This window comes from Mus pahari, chromosome 15 (genome assembly GCF_900095145.1).
Source record: "Mus pahari chromosome 15, PAHARI_EIJ_v1.1, whole genome shotgun sequence".
Classification (NCBI taxonomy): Eukaryota; Metazoa; Chordata; class Mammalia; order Rodentia; family Muridae; genus Mus; species Mus pahari.
Window position 1 is genome coordinate 63,347,400 of NC_034604.1, and position 16,729 is coordinate 63,364,128.

The 16,729-nt window shown below is 41.7% G+C and overlaps 1 long non-coding RNA gene across 1 annotated transcript; it reads right to left on the reverse strand.

Moving 5' to 3' along the window:
- Window positions 1-1,186: 1,186 nt before the first annotated feature.
- On the reverse strand, window positions 1,187-16,306 carry LOC115065527. The gene is made up of 3 exons (XR_003845312.1): window positions 16,121-16,306; window positions 11,194-11,325; window positions 1,187-1,700 (listed from the first exon to the last, which is right to left on the reverse strand). It is a non-coding gene; the product is annotated as an uncharacterized LOC115065527 (long non-coding RNA).
- Between the last annotated feature and the right edge of the window lie 423 nt (window positions 16,307-16,729).

The window sequence follows — 16,729 nt, forward strand, 5'->3', positions numbered from 1 at the left end:
AGCTACAGAAAGGTCTTGACCAAAGTATGGGGCTCTGCTAAACAAAAGAAAATATGTTCATCCTTAAGTTCTTATTTGAGATGCCTTTCCTTCTAAAATGCTCAGCAAAGCTGCTTTGCCCCCAGTGGAGCTGAAACAAGAGAAAACAGGGATTTTCCCAGGCTCTTGGTCCACGCAGACCCCAGGGAGCTGGGGCAGTTGCTAAGCAAGAGCATCGTTGCTCTTTCCCAGGCAGGGGTGCAAAGCTTGCTGAATCTTCAACATCTGAGCTGGCAGCCCAGCCCGGGACATTTTCACCTGTCTCTTCTCCTCTGGGCACAGATCCCTGCAACTAGACTGCTGGGGTAGCCAGACTGGGCTCTTTTTAAAGGTTAGCAAGTTTGTTGCCATCTGTCTTTCTCCTGTGTGTGTGTGTGTGTGTTCTTCATGATTCTGTGCAATGTGCAAATTTAGAACTTCCTGGAACAGTACTGAGGGAACGAACCTGAGCTGTGGCTCTCCATCACCCAGGAGCTCAGGAGCACAAGGATCTGACGGATGTGCGCATCTTGGAAAGCAGAGGCGTGTCAGCAAATGGCAGGAGTAACTGGGCCAGAATCTTAGGGCTTGATTGGACAAATTGGTTCAAATTCGCTAGTCTTCTCTGTGTGAAGGACTTCTCTGTGTGATATAAAGTGCACTCCCCAAGGTCATGCATCAAGAGAAGGTGAAGCTAATACAAGCATTTAGGTCTCCTGACCCCCCCCCCCCCAGTCCAGGGCTGTCTTCAATAAACTACGAATTGGTACATTTTATAGAGCTTTTCCAAAGTACTTTCAAATACATTCTATCTTTCCCTGCCAACAACATAGTAATAAGGGAATTGATTTGACTCCACCAAGAGTCACCCAGGCTGCAACATATATCCTTCCAAACCTACCTGGATTTAATTCTGCCAACATTGTCTCTCCATGCTTATGTGCTTATATTTATTCCCTGTCCCTTTGTATTCTGTGTGGGGATGGAGGGCGAGGGGATAGCAAAGTTCAGAATTCATTTCTCACTAAGTGGTTTCTGATAAGATATCCAAATTCTTTCTGAATGTTCTTTCAGGATCCATAAAGCAGTATACTCAGTGGGCGGCTTTCCCAGCACTTATAACAGGCAGCACCTGCTTGTATTACTTCAGGACCTCTACTCTCTGGCTTGTTTCTATGCTTGCCTATTCACCTCCGGTGGACGACACACTGCCACTGCTTTCACAACATAAATGAGAAGAAAAGAGGCTCCGGATCATGTGTAAGTTTATTTTAACCTAGCTCGGTCACGGTTGGCGAGAACGCTGTACTCTCATGGCACAAAGTAAAACAAAGCTGTTTGACGTCTGGTAAAATAAGGTGTTGCAATCAATGACAAGAATTTATTACCCAGGACATGGGTAATCAATACATACTTTCTCCTTTATAGAAAACTGTAGGTAAATCTTCTGTCCATAGGCAATGCTCCCTGAACTTACGAATGTTGGAGGTTACTCATATAAAAGAGAGGAGAAGGCTGTTGGCCCAGCATTCAGGCTAATAGCATCTACAGTCCCTGTATGAGGGTCTTGGGTGGAAACAAATACGTGGACTAGAGAAGCAGTAGCATGATGCTGAGGGATCTTACATCTCCATGCTATCTGATGGTAAGAGGACCCGAGACTGAACACTTCTCAGTAGAGCCTGAAAAAAAAAATGTAAAGAAGAAAGGATCTTTGGTCAGCTCTTCATTCTTAAGCATCAATTACATGCCAGCCACCTCCTGCCCCTTTCATGATCCCTACCCATTTAGTCTCCAGCCCTACCAGGCAGAAGTTAAACCATTTTTTTTTCTTTTCAGATGATGAAACTATAACTTCACATCTTAGAGCAGTTGATGCAAAACATATAGCTCATTTCTGCCTCAGATCAATGAGGTCTCACTGTCGTGAGGTTCTGTGAGAAAAGCTGAGCCTACAGTAAATGGGCCACATGAGATATAGGTGCATCTCCCGCAAAAGACTTTAATCAAATTATTGAGGGAAGACTTTCAGTCATTACTTCCTTCATAAGAGCTCCTTGGCTGTTGATTTTCTGATGTGGGTGGGTGTGGTTTGAACGTCCCTCAAGCCTTCATTGTGATCGAAAGCTTGGTTCTCAGGGAGGCAGTTTGGAGAGGCATCATAATCTTTAAGAGATAGTGTGCAGTAGCAGTCCTTGGGTTCATTGCAGACTGACCTAAAGGACTATGGTACTAACATATATGGTACTAATTTGTTCTACCCCCCTGGCTGAAAACAATCTTGCTTGCTTGATTAAATTCTATCATACTTTGTGTGTCTCTTTGCTTCACAAATGATTAATAAAATATATTTATGTTGCTGGATGTTTGTTTGTTTTGAAAGAAAAATAGCATCCCAGGACATCTACTTGCAGTTTGGTTAGTGAAGGTCATAGTCTAACACAATATTTTCATTTATTAACTAACCTACTCAGATACTTTTCAGATATATGAACTAGAAAATTTTATACCTTAGTAGTCATGGAGTCTATAAATGCTGACTTTAGATAAATTGAATAATCACTCTGTGGAATTTTTCCTTTGAAGTTGATGGTCAGGGTGGGACATTTACTGAGATAAGTCAAATTATGTCTAAACCATTGCTGATTTCCAGGTAGTATAAGCTCAGAATAATTTACACCCCAGATAAAGAACTCCTCATCTTTAGTTTGCACAGCTTGACTGAGGACAGAGTGGCCTGAACCTGTGACTCCAAAAAAGCATCTTTCAAATGAAGCACATTTCTTCAAGCTTTTTTTTTTTTTTTTTTCAAAAGGAAAAGCTATTTCAACAGTGAAAGTAGCAAAGCATCCATTTTTCTTTCTTATGTCTTTCCTTTGTTTCCATTTTATCAAATGCCATCTGGAAAACATGGAGAAATGTACTGTATGTGATATATGAACTTGTTCCGTAGCATCATTGGGAAGAAGGGGAAGCTTAAAGCTCAGGAAAGGGAAAATTACAGATTGAGCCGGTAGCTTTTAACAAGCTAATGATAGGACCATCAGCAAGTTCAGGGTATTCCCCCACATCACGTGCACCTTCAGCTGTTTTTGTTTTATAATTTGTTGGGTTTTAAGGATTTATGCATGCCTGTTTTTGAGATCACGGATAGATACCATAGTAATTAGAGTCAGTCTGGATTTATCATTGCTATAGAATGTGTACAGAGTGAATATATTCTAGGCGAGTGGGCTTAGAGAGTAATTTATGCTCACTCCACAATTTACACATGAGGTTTTTTTTTTTTTTCCAAACATTTTATTTTAACCCAAGTCTTTCCTGGGAATTGGAAGAAATCTGATGCCACCAGGCTATATCTATGTGTCTTTTCTCCTTACTAAGATCTCTGCTTTGCCAAGTATGTCTCTAATGGGTTTCATAATAAGAGCCAAGAGATATGGGAGAAATTACATCTCACACTGGTGACAACATGGGGGTGTTAGAACAACTGAACCATATTTGACTCTCCTTGTGCCATGTCTTCTGAGTCACTCTTTAAGAGTTGATGTGCTTCTTGGATATTTGTTGTTTGTGTTCTGAACTGCTTTGGGCATGGCTGGGGGCAGAGTTCCTGCCCATTAGTTCATGGATGCTTGAATCAGCTGGTACCCTGCTGATGGAGCTGATGAGCTCAGCATCCCAGTGGCAGTGCTTCATGATGTGTTTGCACAAAGGCCCTGGTGCTATTTGTCACTGAAGTCAGCATTCTTGCATCAAGTGTTGACCAGGTATCTGCTTGTTAACCTCTTTTTGCAAGATGCTTTCTGAATTCCATCTTCATTCACAACTCCACATTTAAGGTTTCACCAATGAAATCTTGTAATATGTGTTGTTGGTGTTTTGTCTTCCAAGTTTTAGAAAGTTTTATAAGATTTTCTTTCATGTGTGTATGTGATCTTGTAGGGACATGTTCAGAGGAAGTCATGGGGTCCCCTACAGCTGGAGTGACAGATGGTTGTGGGTGTTGAGAACCAAACTTGGGTTCTGTATAAGGGCAGAATGTGATGTTAATCATTGAACATCTCTCTAGATCAGTACTTCTCAACCTGTGGGTTGCAACCCCTTTGGCAAACATCTATCTCCAAAAAAAAATTTGTATCACAATTTATAACAGCAGCAAAATTGTAGTTGTAAAGTATTCACAGAAGTAATTTTATGGTTGGAGGTCACCACAACATGTGGAACTCCATTAAAGGGTCACAGCATGAGGAAGGTTGAGAACCGCTGAGCTAGCCTATTCAGAAACTGAATTATACTTGGAGAAGTTTACTTTCACTAAACTAATGATATTAACAAAATGGTTCTCACACATAGAGTTCTGAGGTATCTTTACTGGGATAATGCCATTTATAGGGTAAGTAATTAATTTTTCACTAATCTAGGCAGACATTGGATTTAAATGAATTTATCTGTATTATTTTTAGGGGATTTATTTTTATTTTATATGTATGTGAGTTTTGCCTGCATGGATGTATGTGTATTCCACATGTGTTAAATGATTGTGGAAATCAGTAAGCCACTATTTGAGTACTGGGAATCCAAACTGGGTACTCTTCAAGAGCAGTAATTGCTCTTAACTTCTGAACATCTCTCTAGCTCTCTGCTTGTATTCTCTAGTAAGAATGCTGTAGGCCCCTCGTCTCTGTGGATTTTCTTTACATGATTCACTTACCCAGAGTCCAATTTCATTACGCAACACTGTTGTAAATGCTCTATTTTATTACTAGCTATTATTATAAAGCTTACTGTGCTTAGTCTACAAAGTAAACATTGCCTAGGATATAAATGTATATGTATATATGACAGAGAATATATGTTTAATAGAATATCATATATCCATAGAGTTTTGTGCTATCATTGGTTTCAAGTGCTTACAGAGAGAACATTTTACCACTTCCCAATGTGGACTGAGTCACCACTACAGTGCCATTTCCCCTACTTACATTTGAAGAAGAATTGTCTGATTAAAACTGGTCCCAAACATGGCTCTGCAGCAGAGGCGTGGAGATCAATGGAGTCCATGCTCCAAGTGTTTTGCCTTCAACCCTGTTTTCCTGAGGACAGACCTTGTTTGGAGGGGAACCCACAAGAGTGTCTCCCAGCCACCATATCCTCTGTCATTGCAGAAGAGTTACTACATTGCTTTAGCCTTTGGTTTCTTTGTATATAGTTAGTTCCTTTCTCTATGGCATTAGGTTGATGTGACAATTCAGAGAACAAACTGGCTCAGTAGGTGGCTGTCAATCAGCCCAGTATCCTCCCTCCTCTAAGCACCATCCTTGAGACTTGAGAGAAAGTGGAAAGCAGCTTCCCCAGAGGCATTTCTAGGGCATACTCAACTTTCTCTCCCCCTCTCCCCACGCTCCTCTCTCCTCCCTCCTCTCTCCTCCCTCCTCTCTTTTACACACACACACACACACACACACACACACACACACACACACACACCACACTTCTCATGATCCACTGGGGATATGGAGTCCAAAATTCCAAAATTCCTGGCTTCTTAGATGATAGAAAATTGCAGGACTTGTTAATAATAGTCATTTCTCCTGGGAGCTAAAGTTCAGGGCCCCATATAAATCAGGCATTTTACACTAGTTGTGTGGTCAATAGCACAAAAGTGTGTCATGTCACTTCTGTACAGAAGACGGAGGAGCTACTTAGTGTCAGGTCACAGACTCCATATCCAGCATCAGGACTTGCGTCAGCAGCAGCCCACATTCCATAGTCTTGCTCACGTGGAAGTGACATCTCTTTATCCTCTGAGACCAGGCCTCTGCCAGGTGACACCTCAGGGGGCTGGCCAGCACCATGTTCTTCCCCTAACCCCTCCTCCCCACTCAGGAACTGCCGCCACAGAGGACACACCAAGCATCCCACAACACCCATCCAGATCATTAGAAGACGTGCCTCAGTGTCACATTCAAGGTCGGATAAGGATGAACAAGTAACTTGCTGAAGTGTATGAAATTTAGACATGGAAATTGGGAGAGGGGCAGGGGAGGGATGCTTTCTCTCATGCACGGGCCACACTATACAACAAATAAAAGTCTCCATCAGAATCTTTGTTGTTATGAAGCCTAGGAAGGCAAGGCTGTGGGTACTAAGACCCATGTGTAAATAGATTGAGTCCACATTCCAGTTGGATGGAAACGCCTTGGAGATTTCTCTCCCAGTTCAGCAAGAGAAGGAAGCACAGAATCTGTGACAACATTTACGAGGCCACCCTGACCACTCCAGGCCTGGAGGTTTTGTCCTTCGTGGTTTGGGTACCAAAGAGAAAAGGTCACCCGAGTTTTCAGAGTCATTAAGAGTTACACAGAAACAGGAAATGAGTTACCTGGTAAAACCCAGAGAATGATGCCAAAATAATTTTAAAATCACAAAGTTAATTCGGAGTTTTGCAAGACAAAGGTAGTGTGCAGTGATGTACCATAACTTCATGGTCTCTTTGAAAACCAAGGAAATGTGTGTTCATGCAAAGCTTCCAGGGATACCACTTTCTATGGGGACAGCAGCAGCAAAGCAAGTAAAGGAACAGTTATCTCTGGTAGAAATTAATCTTTGTCATAGGTGGAAGATATTTCTGCATCTTCTTGAGTGACTTCTGTTCTGTGTCACATCTGAGTCCCTTGAGGTTATGGAGTTGATTGTGTAAATTGGACTTACAGGTAAAGAAACTGTGAAGGAGACGTCTCTGTGGATAACAAATGAATCAGTTCACCCTAGAAAGCAGCCCAGACCTTCGTAGGAGAGTCACCCTCTGTCCCTTACAGAAGAAGAAGACCTAAGTGGCCATGTTGTTACTTTTTGTAATAATCCATTGTGGCAATAATCAGTCAAGGATGGGACATTCTTTAAGATGGCACGTCTTATGGATGAAGGGACAGTCCTCAGACAGAAAGATGAAGCAAAGCCAACTAACGACATAGAGTTTAAACAAAAACATGTCCCAGGCCTTGGGGATCTTTCCAGAGAGTTAAACCTCTGCTCCTCTAGGTGCAACAGTGAGTTTCACAGAGTTCCATGGCTTACTTGAGACAAAAAACCTGAGAACTCAAATCATTTCTCTGGGCTCTCAGTGTGATTAATTAGTACTCTACAAGGATACACTAAAAGCTTTGTGGCCATATGCATTTTTACATACAAGGCTACCTCCTTCATCAAAAAAAAAATACTTAAATGGTATTTTATAATCATTGCTGTAATAAACAAATACATTAGTGGATTTATTATAGACTCATTGTTGCTATATTGAAGTTCTTCTTCTGATTTTAAAATGAACATAATAATGTAGACCCTTGAATCCACTGTGGAACCTAGACATTGTGCCTACTAAGCCTGCTAACACAGCTTGCTCCTATCTGCCTGAAAAATTAAAGAGGAAATAAGGAACAAGAGCCTCAGGCTGGCTTGTCAGTGCCTGGTCTTCCCACAAGATACCAAGATACGTAGAACAGAACCTAAATGCATGTATTAGGCCAGCCACATCTACCCAGTATGAACAGAATACCACAGCCCCAGGAGAAATCAATGACTGGAGTTCTGTGCTCCTGAGTTTTAGGGCAGTTTGTTAAGCTGCAGGAGCTGGTTAATCATATAAAGTGTTAGCATTAGAGAGCTGGGATAGTTTTTCATAGCACAATGTAAAATCGCTGGAATACAGGCTGCTTTTCATTTAACAAGGATCATTCTGTCATGGAGCACAGAATGGAGAAGAAGCTGAAGTGGAGGAATCCAGTTGTGAAGGATTACAATCATCAAAGGGAAGGTAGCATGGTGGTCAGAAGGTCAAAGAGGTAGAGAGGAAGGGGAGGTATTGGGGTCAGGCTATCTCTAAACTCTCAACTGGGTCCTCTGAACAATGTGAGACACTAAAATCTATAATCCCGCTTCACCATCCTTTGCAGAAGAGGAAGCAGATTGCTTCTGGTGACAGAATGAGTGGTTGGGTTAATTGGCAAACTTTCTGATCGCACCTAGAAGATCTTGCCTGTTCTTCAACCCACTGAGGACCAGATTCAATTCTAAAATCTGTTTGTGAGCATCAAGAATGACGGCAGAGCAGATGGCTGTGAAGATGATCATGTGGCCACATTTTGTGGGTTACATTTTAACAGGACAATGACCGGGCTTTGTAAGCCCATCTGGTTTGTGTTCCCCTGAAAATTCCCCACCCGCCTCTCTACTTTCTTTCCATTTTGGTGATTCTCAACACTTTTCTTTTCTACCCAAGAGAATCTGCTTGTTGAAAGCGACACGTCTTAAAGGAAGGGGATGCTTCTTGCCCTTTAGTTTAACCAAAAAACTGTTCCTACACAACCACGCCATGAACTCATCTGCCACAACTCGCAATTAGAACATCTCATTTCCGTACAAGACTCAAAGGAACATTTAACAAATGGATTTTAATTTGTTTCCTACATGCTGCTGGCCTGAGTGTGGTTAGTGGCTTTCTTGTACTGAGGAGACAATGGAGGTTCAGTAGGTAGAAACATCCCCCTACACACATCTGAGGCAAAACAGAGAACTTCCAGACTCGAACCTGCCACTGCTTGGTTGGTAGGTGTCTATGTAAGTCAAGCCAATATGGTGGAGATATGTTACCGACACTTTAAATGCATGCTTTTTCCAGTTGATTAGAAACAGACTCATTTCCCCCACCTGATAGTTTCTGATTTCTTTCAACATCAGAATTTCTATAAGCTACTACACAGTCAAATGAGAACACATTTCATTTATACCAGTATAACTATTGGATCACGTTTTACTCCCCCCCCAAAAAAAGGTCCACTTTATTAAACATGATTTGAATATTGATAAGAGGGAGGTGAAGCTTTGTTCAGACCAGTATACAAATCTAAGTGTGCCTGAGGCAGAGAAATATGTTTCCTAGGAAATAGTCACTCACAGTGAGTGCAGTGTAATATGACTTGATTTCTACTTTTGCTCCATTTGTATAGTGGTACATTTTACACATGGTCTTTACATTCAAAATTATTTATATTTCCCTTTTGTGTTAATCTTAGATTGAGATTATTTGAATGGTATTTACATTTGTATGTTGATACATATGGGAATACATATGTTTATTTGGGACGGGGGTTGGATTTGAAACACCAGCCAAGTTATCTATTCCACTTTCCTCTCTTCTACAAACTGTTTCGGTCTCTGAAACTTTCCTGAGCCTTGGCATCTTTCAACTCTCCACCCTGCTTTGTTCCTGATTGAGAAACTCAGGCCCTAATTAGCTTGCTGTCCCTTCATTTGATAGCTCACTTGCTTCTGGAACGGTTGGCACAGGCTTTTGTGGGCTTCCATAACACAAAAGCCAGATGGATTTTTTTAAAACAGATAAATTTAGGCTTGAGTAGTGAACTGTGAGGGGAAAAAAAAGTCAAGTAAAGAGAAAAGGATCATTAAAAAAAAAAAACAACAACAACAAAAATCTTCATACCCATAATAAAACTAGTGAGGAATCAGATTCTCAAATTAGAGAGGAAAAAAAAAAAACCAAAGTTTTCTGTTTTCCTTCCTTGCCTCCTCCTCCTACTTTTTAATTTGTTTTAGTCTCAAGGATTGCAAAGTTCTGTTCCCAATTAAAAAGAGATCACATTTGGGTCTGAGGGGGAGTGTGACGCCTTGTGATGTAAACAGGAGACAGAAGGCTACAATGGCAGGCTAGCCCCTCGATACCCAGCACCCAGCTTCCTATGTGTTCATTTGCAGAATGGAGAAAAACAACGTTTGTGTGTCGACTTCACATCCCTTGGAACAATGACCTCAGAAACACAAACACTACAAACAAACTCTGTTCAAAGTGTGTACCTTATTAGGGAGTCTTAACATCCCACGGATATATATATATATACATATATATATCTTATATATAGTAGCATCTTCTATCAGGCTCCTGTGGATTTGGCTTCCTGATGGAATAGTGCACCAACATCAACCTGACCAGCTCCTTCTTCACCTTTCCTGTAGCATTCAGTGGTTAGAAGAGTTCATTTTGTCAGTTCAAACTCGTTTCAGGGGCTAGATATGGTTTGGTAGTTAAGAAACCATACTTACAGCTCTTGCACAGAACCCAGGTTTGGTTCCCAGCACCCACATGGTGGCTCACAACAATTTGTATTTCCAGTTTCAGAGGACCTGACACCCTTTTCTGGCTTCTACAGTGTCTTGCCTATGTTTACATATTGTACATAAACTCTCACGGGCATACACATAGACACAAAAATAAAACATAAATTTGAAAACAAAGCTCTGTTCTCTTTCTCTTGATGCTTTGGTTTCTAATCCCATGCAGACATTCCATCTCCTCTTCTGGATCTGGTACTTCCACTCTTTGCCTGTGGTAACTTGAACAGTGGCAACCTATTTTGTGTCTACCTTGCTCTGTGAGCATCGTTCATTAACTTCATATGTTCCCTGGCCACTGCTCCAGCCTGTCATTATCTTGGTCAGCAGAGGAGCAGGACTAGAACGTTGGGTGTTGTGTTGGTTGAAATTTTCTTTGGACTGGCCCTTCCTAATAGGAGTGTTCTCATGTCATGTGCCAGCCTCGAAGTAGATGATGATTGGGTGTACGCACATGTACATGTACGTGTGTGTGTGTGTGTGTGTGTGTGTGTGTGTGTGTGTTGTAAGAGAGTCTTCAGCTTTTCACTAGACCCTCCCACCTTTGCCCAGAGATCAGATGTATCTTGAGCCTTGAGCATGATGAACATCTTTACTTTCTCTGGGTTTGCTTTTCCCTGCTTTGCCCAGTGGAAATCCTGAAAGGTTCCATCATCTCTTATCTTTCTATCAGCTTCCACGTTGCATCACACAAAGCTATAGAGACTACTGGAGGTCTTAGGTATTTTCCAGAGCCAATGAGTCCTGAGATGGGCTGCCCATATTGACTCTCTAGGTATACTGAATGTGCCCTGGTGGCCAACTAAGATCTGATTAGTTCCTAAGCAGATTAGTCTTCAGTTGTCCCTTAACTCTTTAGGAACATTATTCTTTAAAACCAAATATGTACCTCCCCAAAGACTGGTAGCATGTACCCACGGTATTCCCTATCTCTTCAAACCTTTGCAGGCACCAGGAAATCGAAGGGGCACATGACAAACTACTTACTTCCCGGTGTGATCTCTCAAGTCCCCACTCCCAAGGCTGGGTCAGGCATGATCTTGAAGCATACAGTTGAACATATTTCCAGAATCCATTTCCACGGAGTCACTTTCAGGGTTTGCTTGGAGACCACCTCTCCTGGTTTTAGAGACAGAAATGGAGGAAAGACTGTTCTCACTAACAGGGACTCCAGCCACTGCTAGTTACCACCAGATCACCCTCAGCAACTTTCTATGTCCATTGATGGTGATTGTTGAGAGATGAAGCCATTGGCAACCACTGTGAAGTCTTGCTTCTGGAACAACAGAAAACATCTTACCATAAATTCTATTATATTGGCGTCATCTTCGAAATTCATTCTGTTCACTTCAACCCATCAGATCCATTCTGGTGTTCTCCCAGCTTTATGCTGAGTCAGACTGAAAGCTTGTGCCCCCAGGCTTTAGACTCAGTTGCTAACCCCAGCCAGTCACCCAGAATATGTGTCGTTCAGGCAGCAAGCAGGAGAGTATGGTGTGATTGGAGAGTTAGCCATAAGGGGGTTCTGAGCTGTGAGCCTGTGGCTGACTTCCTGCAATGGGTTATATACTATTCTAGAGCTTTACCTCTTCGTTTTAGAAGAAAGGTTTATAGACTAGATTAAGATCAATATGTCAAGATCAATATGACAACCCAAACTCAGTTGCCATCCCAATATGACTGGGAGAAATCTCATGAAGCCCCCAAATAAATTGCTACAGATAATCAGTCTTTAAAAGAAGGAAAATTAGTTCTTCCTTGGCAGAAGCCCCCTGATAGGCTATCTAGTCCCAAGTAGTCAGGCCTAAACACATAGATGTGAGTAACACTAAATGGGCTTAGTGGGCTGTGCTTATGCACACATATATGTCATAACAATAAAAGAAGAAGAGGTATGGATTTGAGATGGGGGATGAGCCACACTGGAAGAACTGGGAGATAAAGAGAGTGGTATGAAATTGATATAAGTATTTACTCATTATGAAATTCTCAAAAACTATCCTTAACATTAGAAAAGTATATACCATGTTTAAAAGTTAAACAAATTCTTCATAATGATTTACCACATATTTGTGCTGTTTTTATTAAGCTGCTATTGCAATTAGAAAAAAAAGTAACCATTTTTAAGATACAAAGAATGCCCTAACTTAGACTATTTTAAGAAGCAGCATCTTAACTTGGTAGATTTCACATGTTACTTAAGGAATGGAAGAATATTTTTATCTGGTGGTCACCTTTATATCTATATAAAACAGGTACACTGCTCTCTCTCTCTCTCTCTCTCTCTCTCTCTCTCTCTCTCTCTCTCTTTCTCTCTCTCTCTCTCTCTGTGTGTTTTTTCTTTTCAAATTGATTGTTTAGATCTTTGTTCACTCCTACCAATAGGCCTTGGGGTAACTATTTCAACTCCCAGCAAAATATGGGAATTCAGTGCTCTGAAACTTAAGACTTAATCCCAATAGATTGTTCTTCCACCTTCAAGTTTTGGATTGCTTTCACATGGTTACTTCTGCAGAAACTGAGTCTATATCTAGCAAGTCTGTTTATGTCCATTTATATCTATTTCTCCAAGTGTCAACTTTCTGTTTGACTCTTGGTCAAATGGTGTTGCCATCTCTTTGTGCATTTAAAAACTGTTAGGGGTCCTTTGAAAGTCCAAAAAATGACTTGTGTCTACTTTTTGGTTTGTAAAGTCAACACTTGGAAAGTTAATGTTCTCATAAGTCAATTGTGTCTCTCAGTGACCTAGAGACTGGTCCCTTGAGATAACCTATGCCCAAAAGAGCTTCAAGGTCAAAACTCTCAAGTTCACCCTAGAGATTCATGAACTAGTTTAATACTACTGAGCTCAGTTCTTCTCAAATAGTTGAAATCAGAACCAACTGTTTTTCTATGTACTACTAACACCCCAAAGAAGCAATGTTTCTTCAAATAGTTAGGAAATTGTTGCCTTGAAGTAGGGATAACATCAACAACCCTTTTCTGTAAAGAACCAGATGAGGACATTTAGTATTTGTGGACTTCAACAACTCTCTCTTAACCATTCAAATCTGTCCTTTGGGGCAAAAGCAGCTATAGTTGCATCTGAGCAAACACAATTGGCCATGTTCAAGTAAGACGGGGTAGAAATGGGCTGTGGTGTAGACTTGGCCTATGGTCTGTGGTTGGCTGGCCCTTGATCCTCCATTAAGCAAATAAGATTTGTTCTGAGAAGGGAAGGTATAATCTCACACAGAGAAATAGTAGCTTAGCAGCTTCCTGAGTAATTACTGGAATTGGCTGGAGTTTGGAGATGAAGCCACTGCTACAAACAGTCATCCCGTAATCATCTCGAGAAGTGGAGCAAGCTAAGTGACTCACTCCATGATGCTGCTTTTCATCAGATATCTAGCTGTAACCTGAACCGTCTGCCTATCTCATGGTCTATTGGTAACCACTAGCCAGAGTCTCTGTGATAAAAGGTGGACAACAAATAAGGGACATTCTGACACAGCCACTCTGGGTCAGCTCAACTCTTTTATATGAAATGAATAATCTAGTTTTCAAACTCCCAGAAGGAAAGTGGTATAAACATAATCAAAGCACTCAGATGTTCCCCCCATTTTCCAAATGACTTACCATAATTAAATATTGTATTAGTTACCTATTGCTGCATAACAAATGGATCTACAAACCTTGTAGCTTAAAGCAGTCTATGTTTAATGTGGTTAGAAATTGTAAGGGTCTATGATTTGCTGAAGAATGATACCCCAGACTCAAATAACATGTAAACAAAAAGAATATTTTATTCTGCAGAAGTCCAGCATTCCAGAGGGTCTCCCATTACCAAGATAGACCCTGAAGTGAGCTTGCAGGCTCAATTTAAAGTACACGAGGGGAGTTCTGGGTTAGGTGGGCTTTGTCTTACTCTATCTCTAGCCATACTGGAACCATTACTAGGGCACGGAGGCTGGGTGGAAACTTGCTGAGGAATTCTGGGGAAGGTGGGCTTCGTGTTACTCTGTCTCTAGTCAAGTGTAGTAGTGTGTGTGTGTGTGTGTGGGGGGGAACATAGAACAGGAGTTCAATCTGTAATTGACTGTGAACAAGCAATTGAGATAACTCACTACCTTTGGACTAGCCTCTCATCCCTGTCAAAATCTGGGTGGCTGAGCTTGCTCTCTGGCTCAGGATCAGCCAGGACAACCTTGTTAGGCTATGAGTCTCACTTGGGAGGACCCTGCTTCAAGGTCATTTACAAGCCCCTGAGAGTATCTATTTTTATTTTTTGGTCATGACAGGCTCTTTGAAGGACTGTTCTGAGTAGCCAAAAGGAAAGTCTAAAGACTGTCGGGAGGGTGTTGTACAAGACAGAAGTAGTTCTTGTATAACAACTTTGCACGTGACATAACAGTTCTGATATACTCTATCTGCAAAGAACTTGTCACCAGCTCCAACCCACACTCAAGACAGGGAGCTCAATGAGAAGGTAAACATAGGGTTACACTAGAGGCTGTCTTTCTGTGAGTACTAAGTTCTCTGTTGTGTTTTGACATCTCTTTGTGTAATGAGAGTCATAGTGCTTACTTTAAGTGGCAGAAGTGACCACAGCCAGAATGAAAGCTTTCCTCAAGTCTTGGGTGAGCTCTCCAAAAGAGTAGAAATCAGCATGTGCGGGCTGGAGAGATGGCTCAGCGGTTATGAGCACTGACTGCTCCTCCTGGAGGTCCCGAGTTCAATTCCCAGCAACCGCATGGTGGCTCACAACCATCTGTAATGGGATCTGATGCCCTCTTCTGGTGCATCGGAAGACAGCTATAGTGTGCTTGCCATATATATATATATATATATATATATATATATATATATATATATANATATATATATATATATATATATATATATATATATATATATATATAGTATATTATGTATATATGTATATATAGTGTGCTTGTCATATATATATATATATATATATAAACTTAAAAAAAGAAAAAGAAATCAGCATGTGTGCTGTCCCATGGTAGGGTGGGATGGGATGGGATGGGATGGCAGGGAAGAGCTCTTGGGCATCTTTGTGAAATTACATACCTTCGTTTGGGAGGAGGGAAGTGGGGTAAAGCTTCCTGGTACAAGAAGGATCATTAGATTCTCTATAGAAACTCTTTCTGACCTTTGCAGAACCATATTTGTGGCCTCTCTTTCTTTCTGGGTTAAAAGTCTCAAGTCCCCACACATCCTTATCACTCAGTATTCAGTAATTGGATGAAGTTTCACAGGAGAGAGGGGGAGAGCGAGAAACAAATCAGTACACACTAGTTACAATTATAAAACATATCTCTTGCCCTTGAAGATCTTACATTCCAATTAAGGAAATAAGAAAAACACATGGAAACAGTCACATTAAAATTCAAGATCGAAATAACGGTTGAAGGTAACAACCGAAGAAATACTGCAAGGCAGCCCATGATTAATTACTGGCTGAGAGCTGTGGTCTCCACCGACCTTACCACTGTTGGAATTCAGGAGACTGATCCTCTAGGCTGGGGAGCATATTGTGAAGCAAATGAGGAGGATTTGGAGAGGAAGGCAAGGGCCTTCCAAGTGAATAGGAAGGCATGAGTCAAAATAAGAAGGTAGGACAGGTGTTGGGGGGAACAATGAGTTAACAGGCATGGAGAGCAGGAATTTGGAGGCGAGGAGTCTGAGGCAAGGTAAATGGTAAGTCAGACAGCCATGCAAGAACAGGTTGAGTTTAATTATCTAACCCGTGCTCAGTCCCTTAGGCAGATGGCTTGCCAACAAGCTTGCATGAATTACCCTCTATTAGAATTTTTTAAAAGGGGTAAGTTCCAGGTTGCTTCGCTGAACATCTTGGGCTCACATTCCGTGCCTGGCTTTTAATAGTAAATGTGGAAAATAGAAATGCTACCTGTGCTTTGTCTCCATAGCAGCGACGCAGGAAAGCACCGCCGGCATCCAGCTGAAAGAGACGGTACCCTACCCCCACCGGAAGGGGAGGCAATCAGTACAAGAAGCACGGTGGCAATTTCAGGAGCCAGCAGGGGTGGGAGAGACCAGGATCCTGGCACCCGGGGCTGGGGAGGAGGGCACCTAGGTAGACCTGCAAGGAAGATTAACATATCAAAGCATCAAGGGCAAAGGGGAGACACTGAACTCCTCCTCTTCCTGTCTTTTCCTGGCTCAGAGCCAGAGAGGGACTAGACGCTGAAAAGTTTCTTTTAGAGACTCCAAGGCGGCAATCCCATAATGCTCTATTGTCTCTAAGTTTTATTTATCAGGGACCACACTATTAAGCGGCTCCTGAGAGCAGGGAGTCCACCATTGTGGAGGCACCATCGAACGCTGTAGTACTTGCTGGTCGCTCGCTTTGTCCCAGCCTTTCTCCATCTTTGCCACACAACACAATGGCAGGTGGGTCTCTTACATAGAGGCCACTTGGAAAGCCTGGAAGGACCTGAACACTCTCCGGCTTTAGAATGAACTATCCTTTCTTTCTCCTTCCTTCTTCCTTCTTGCT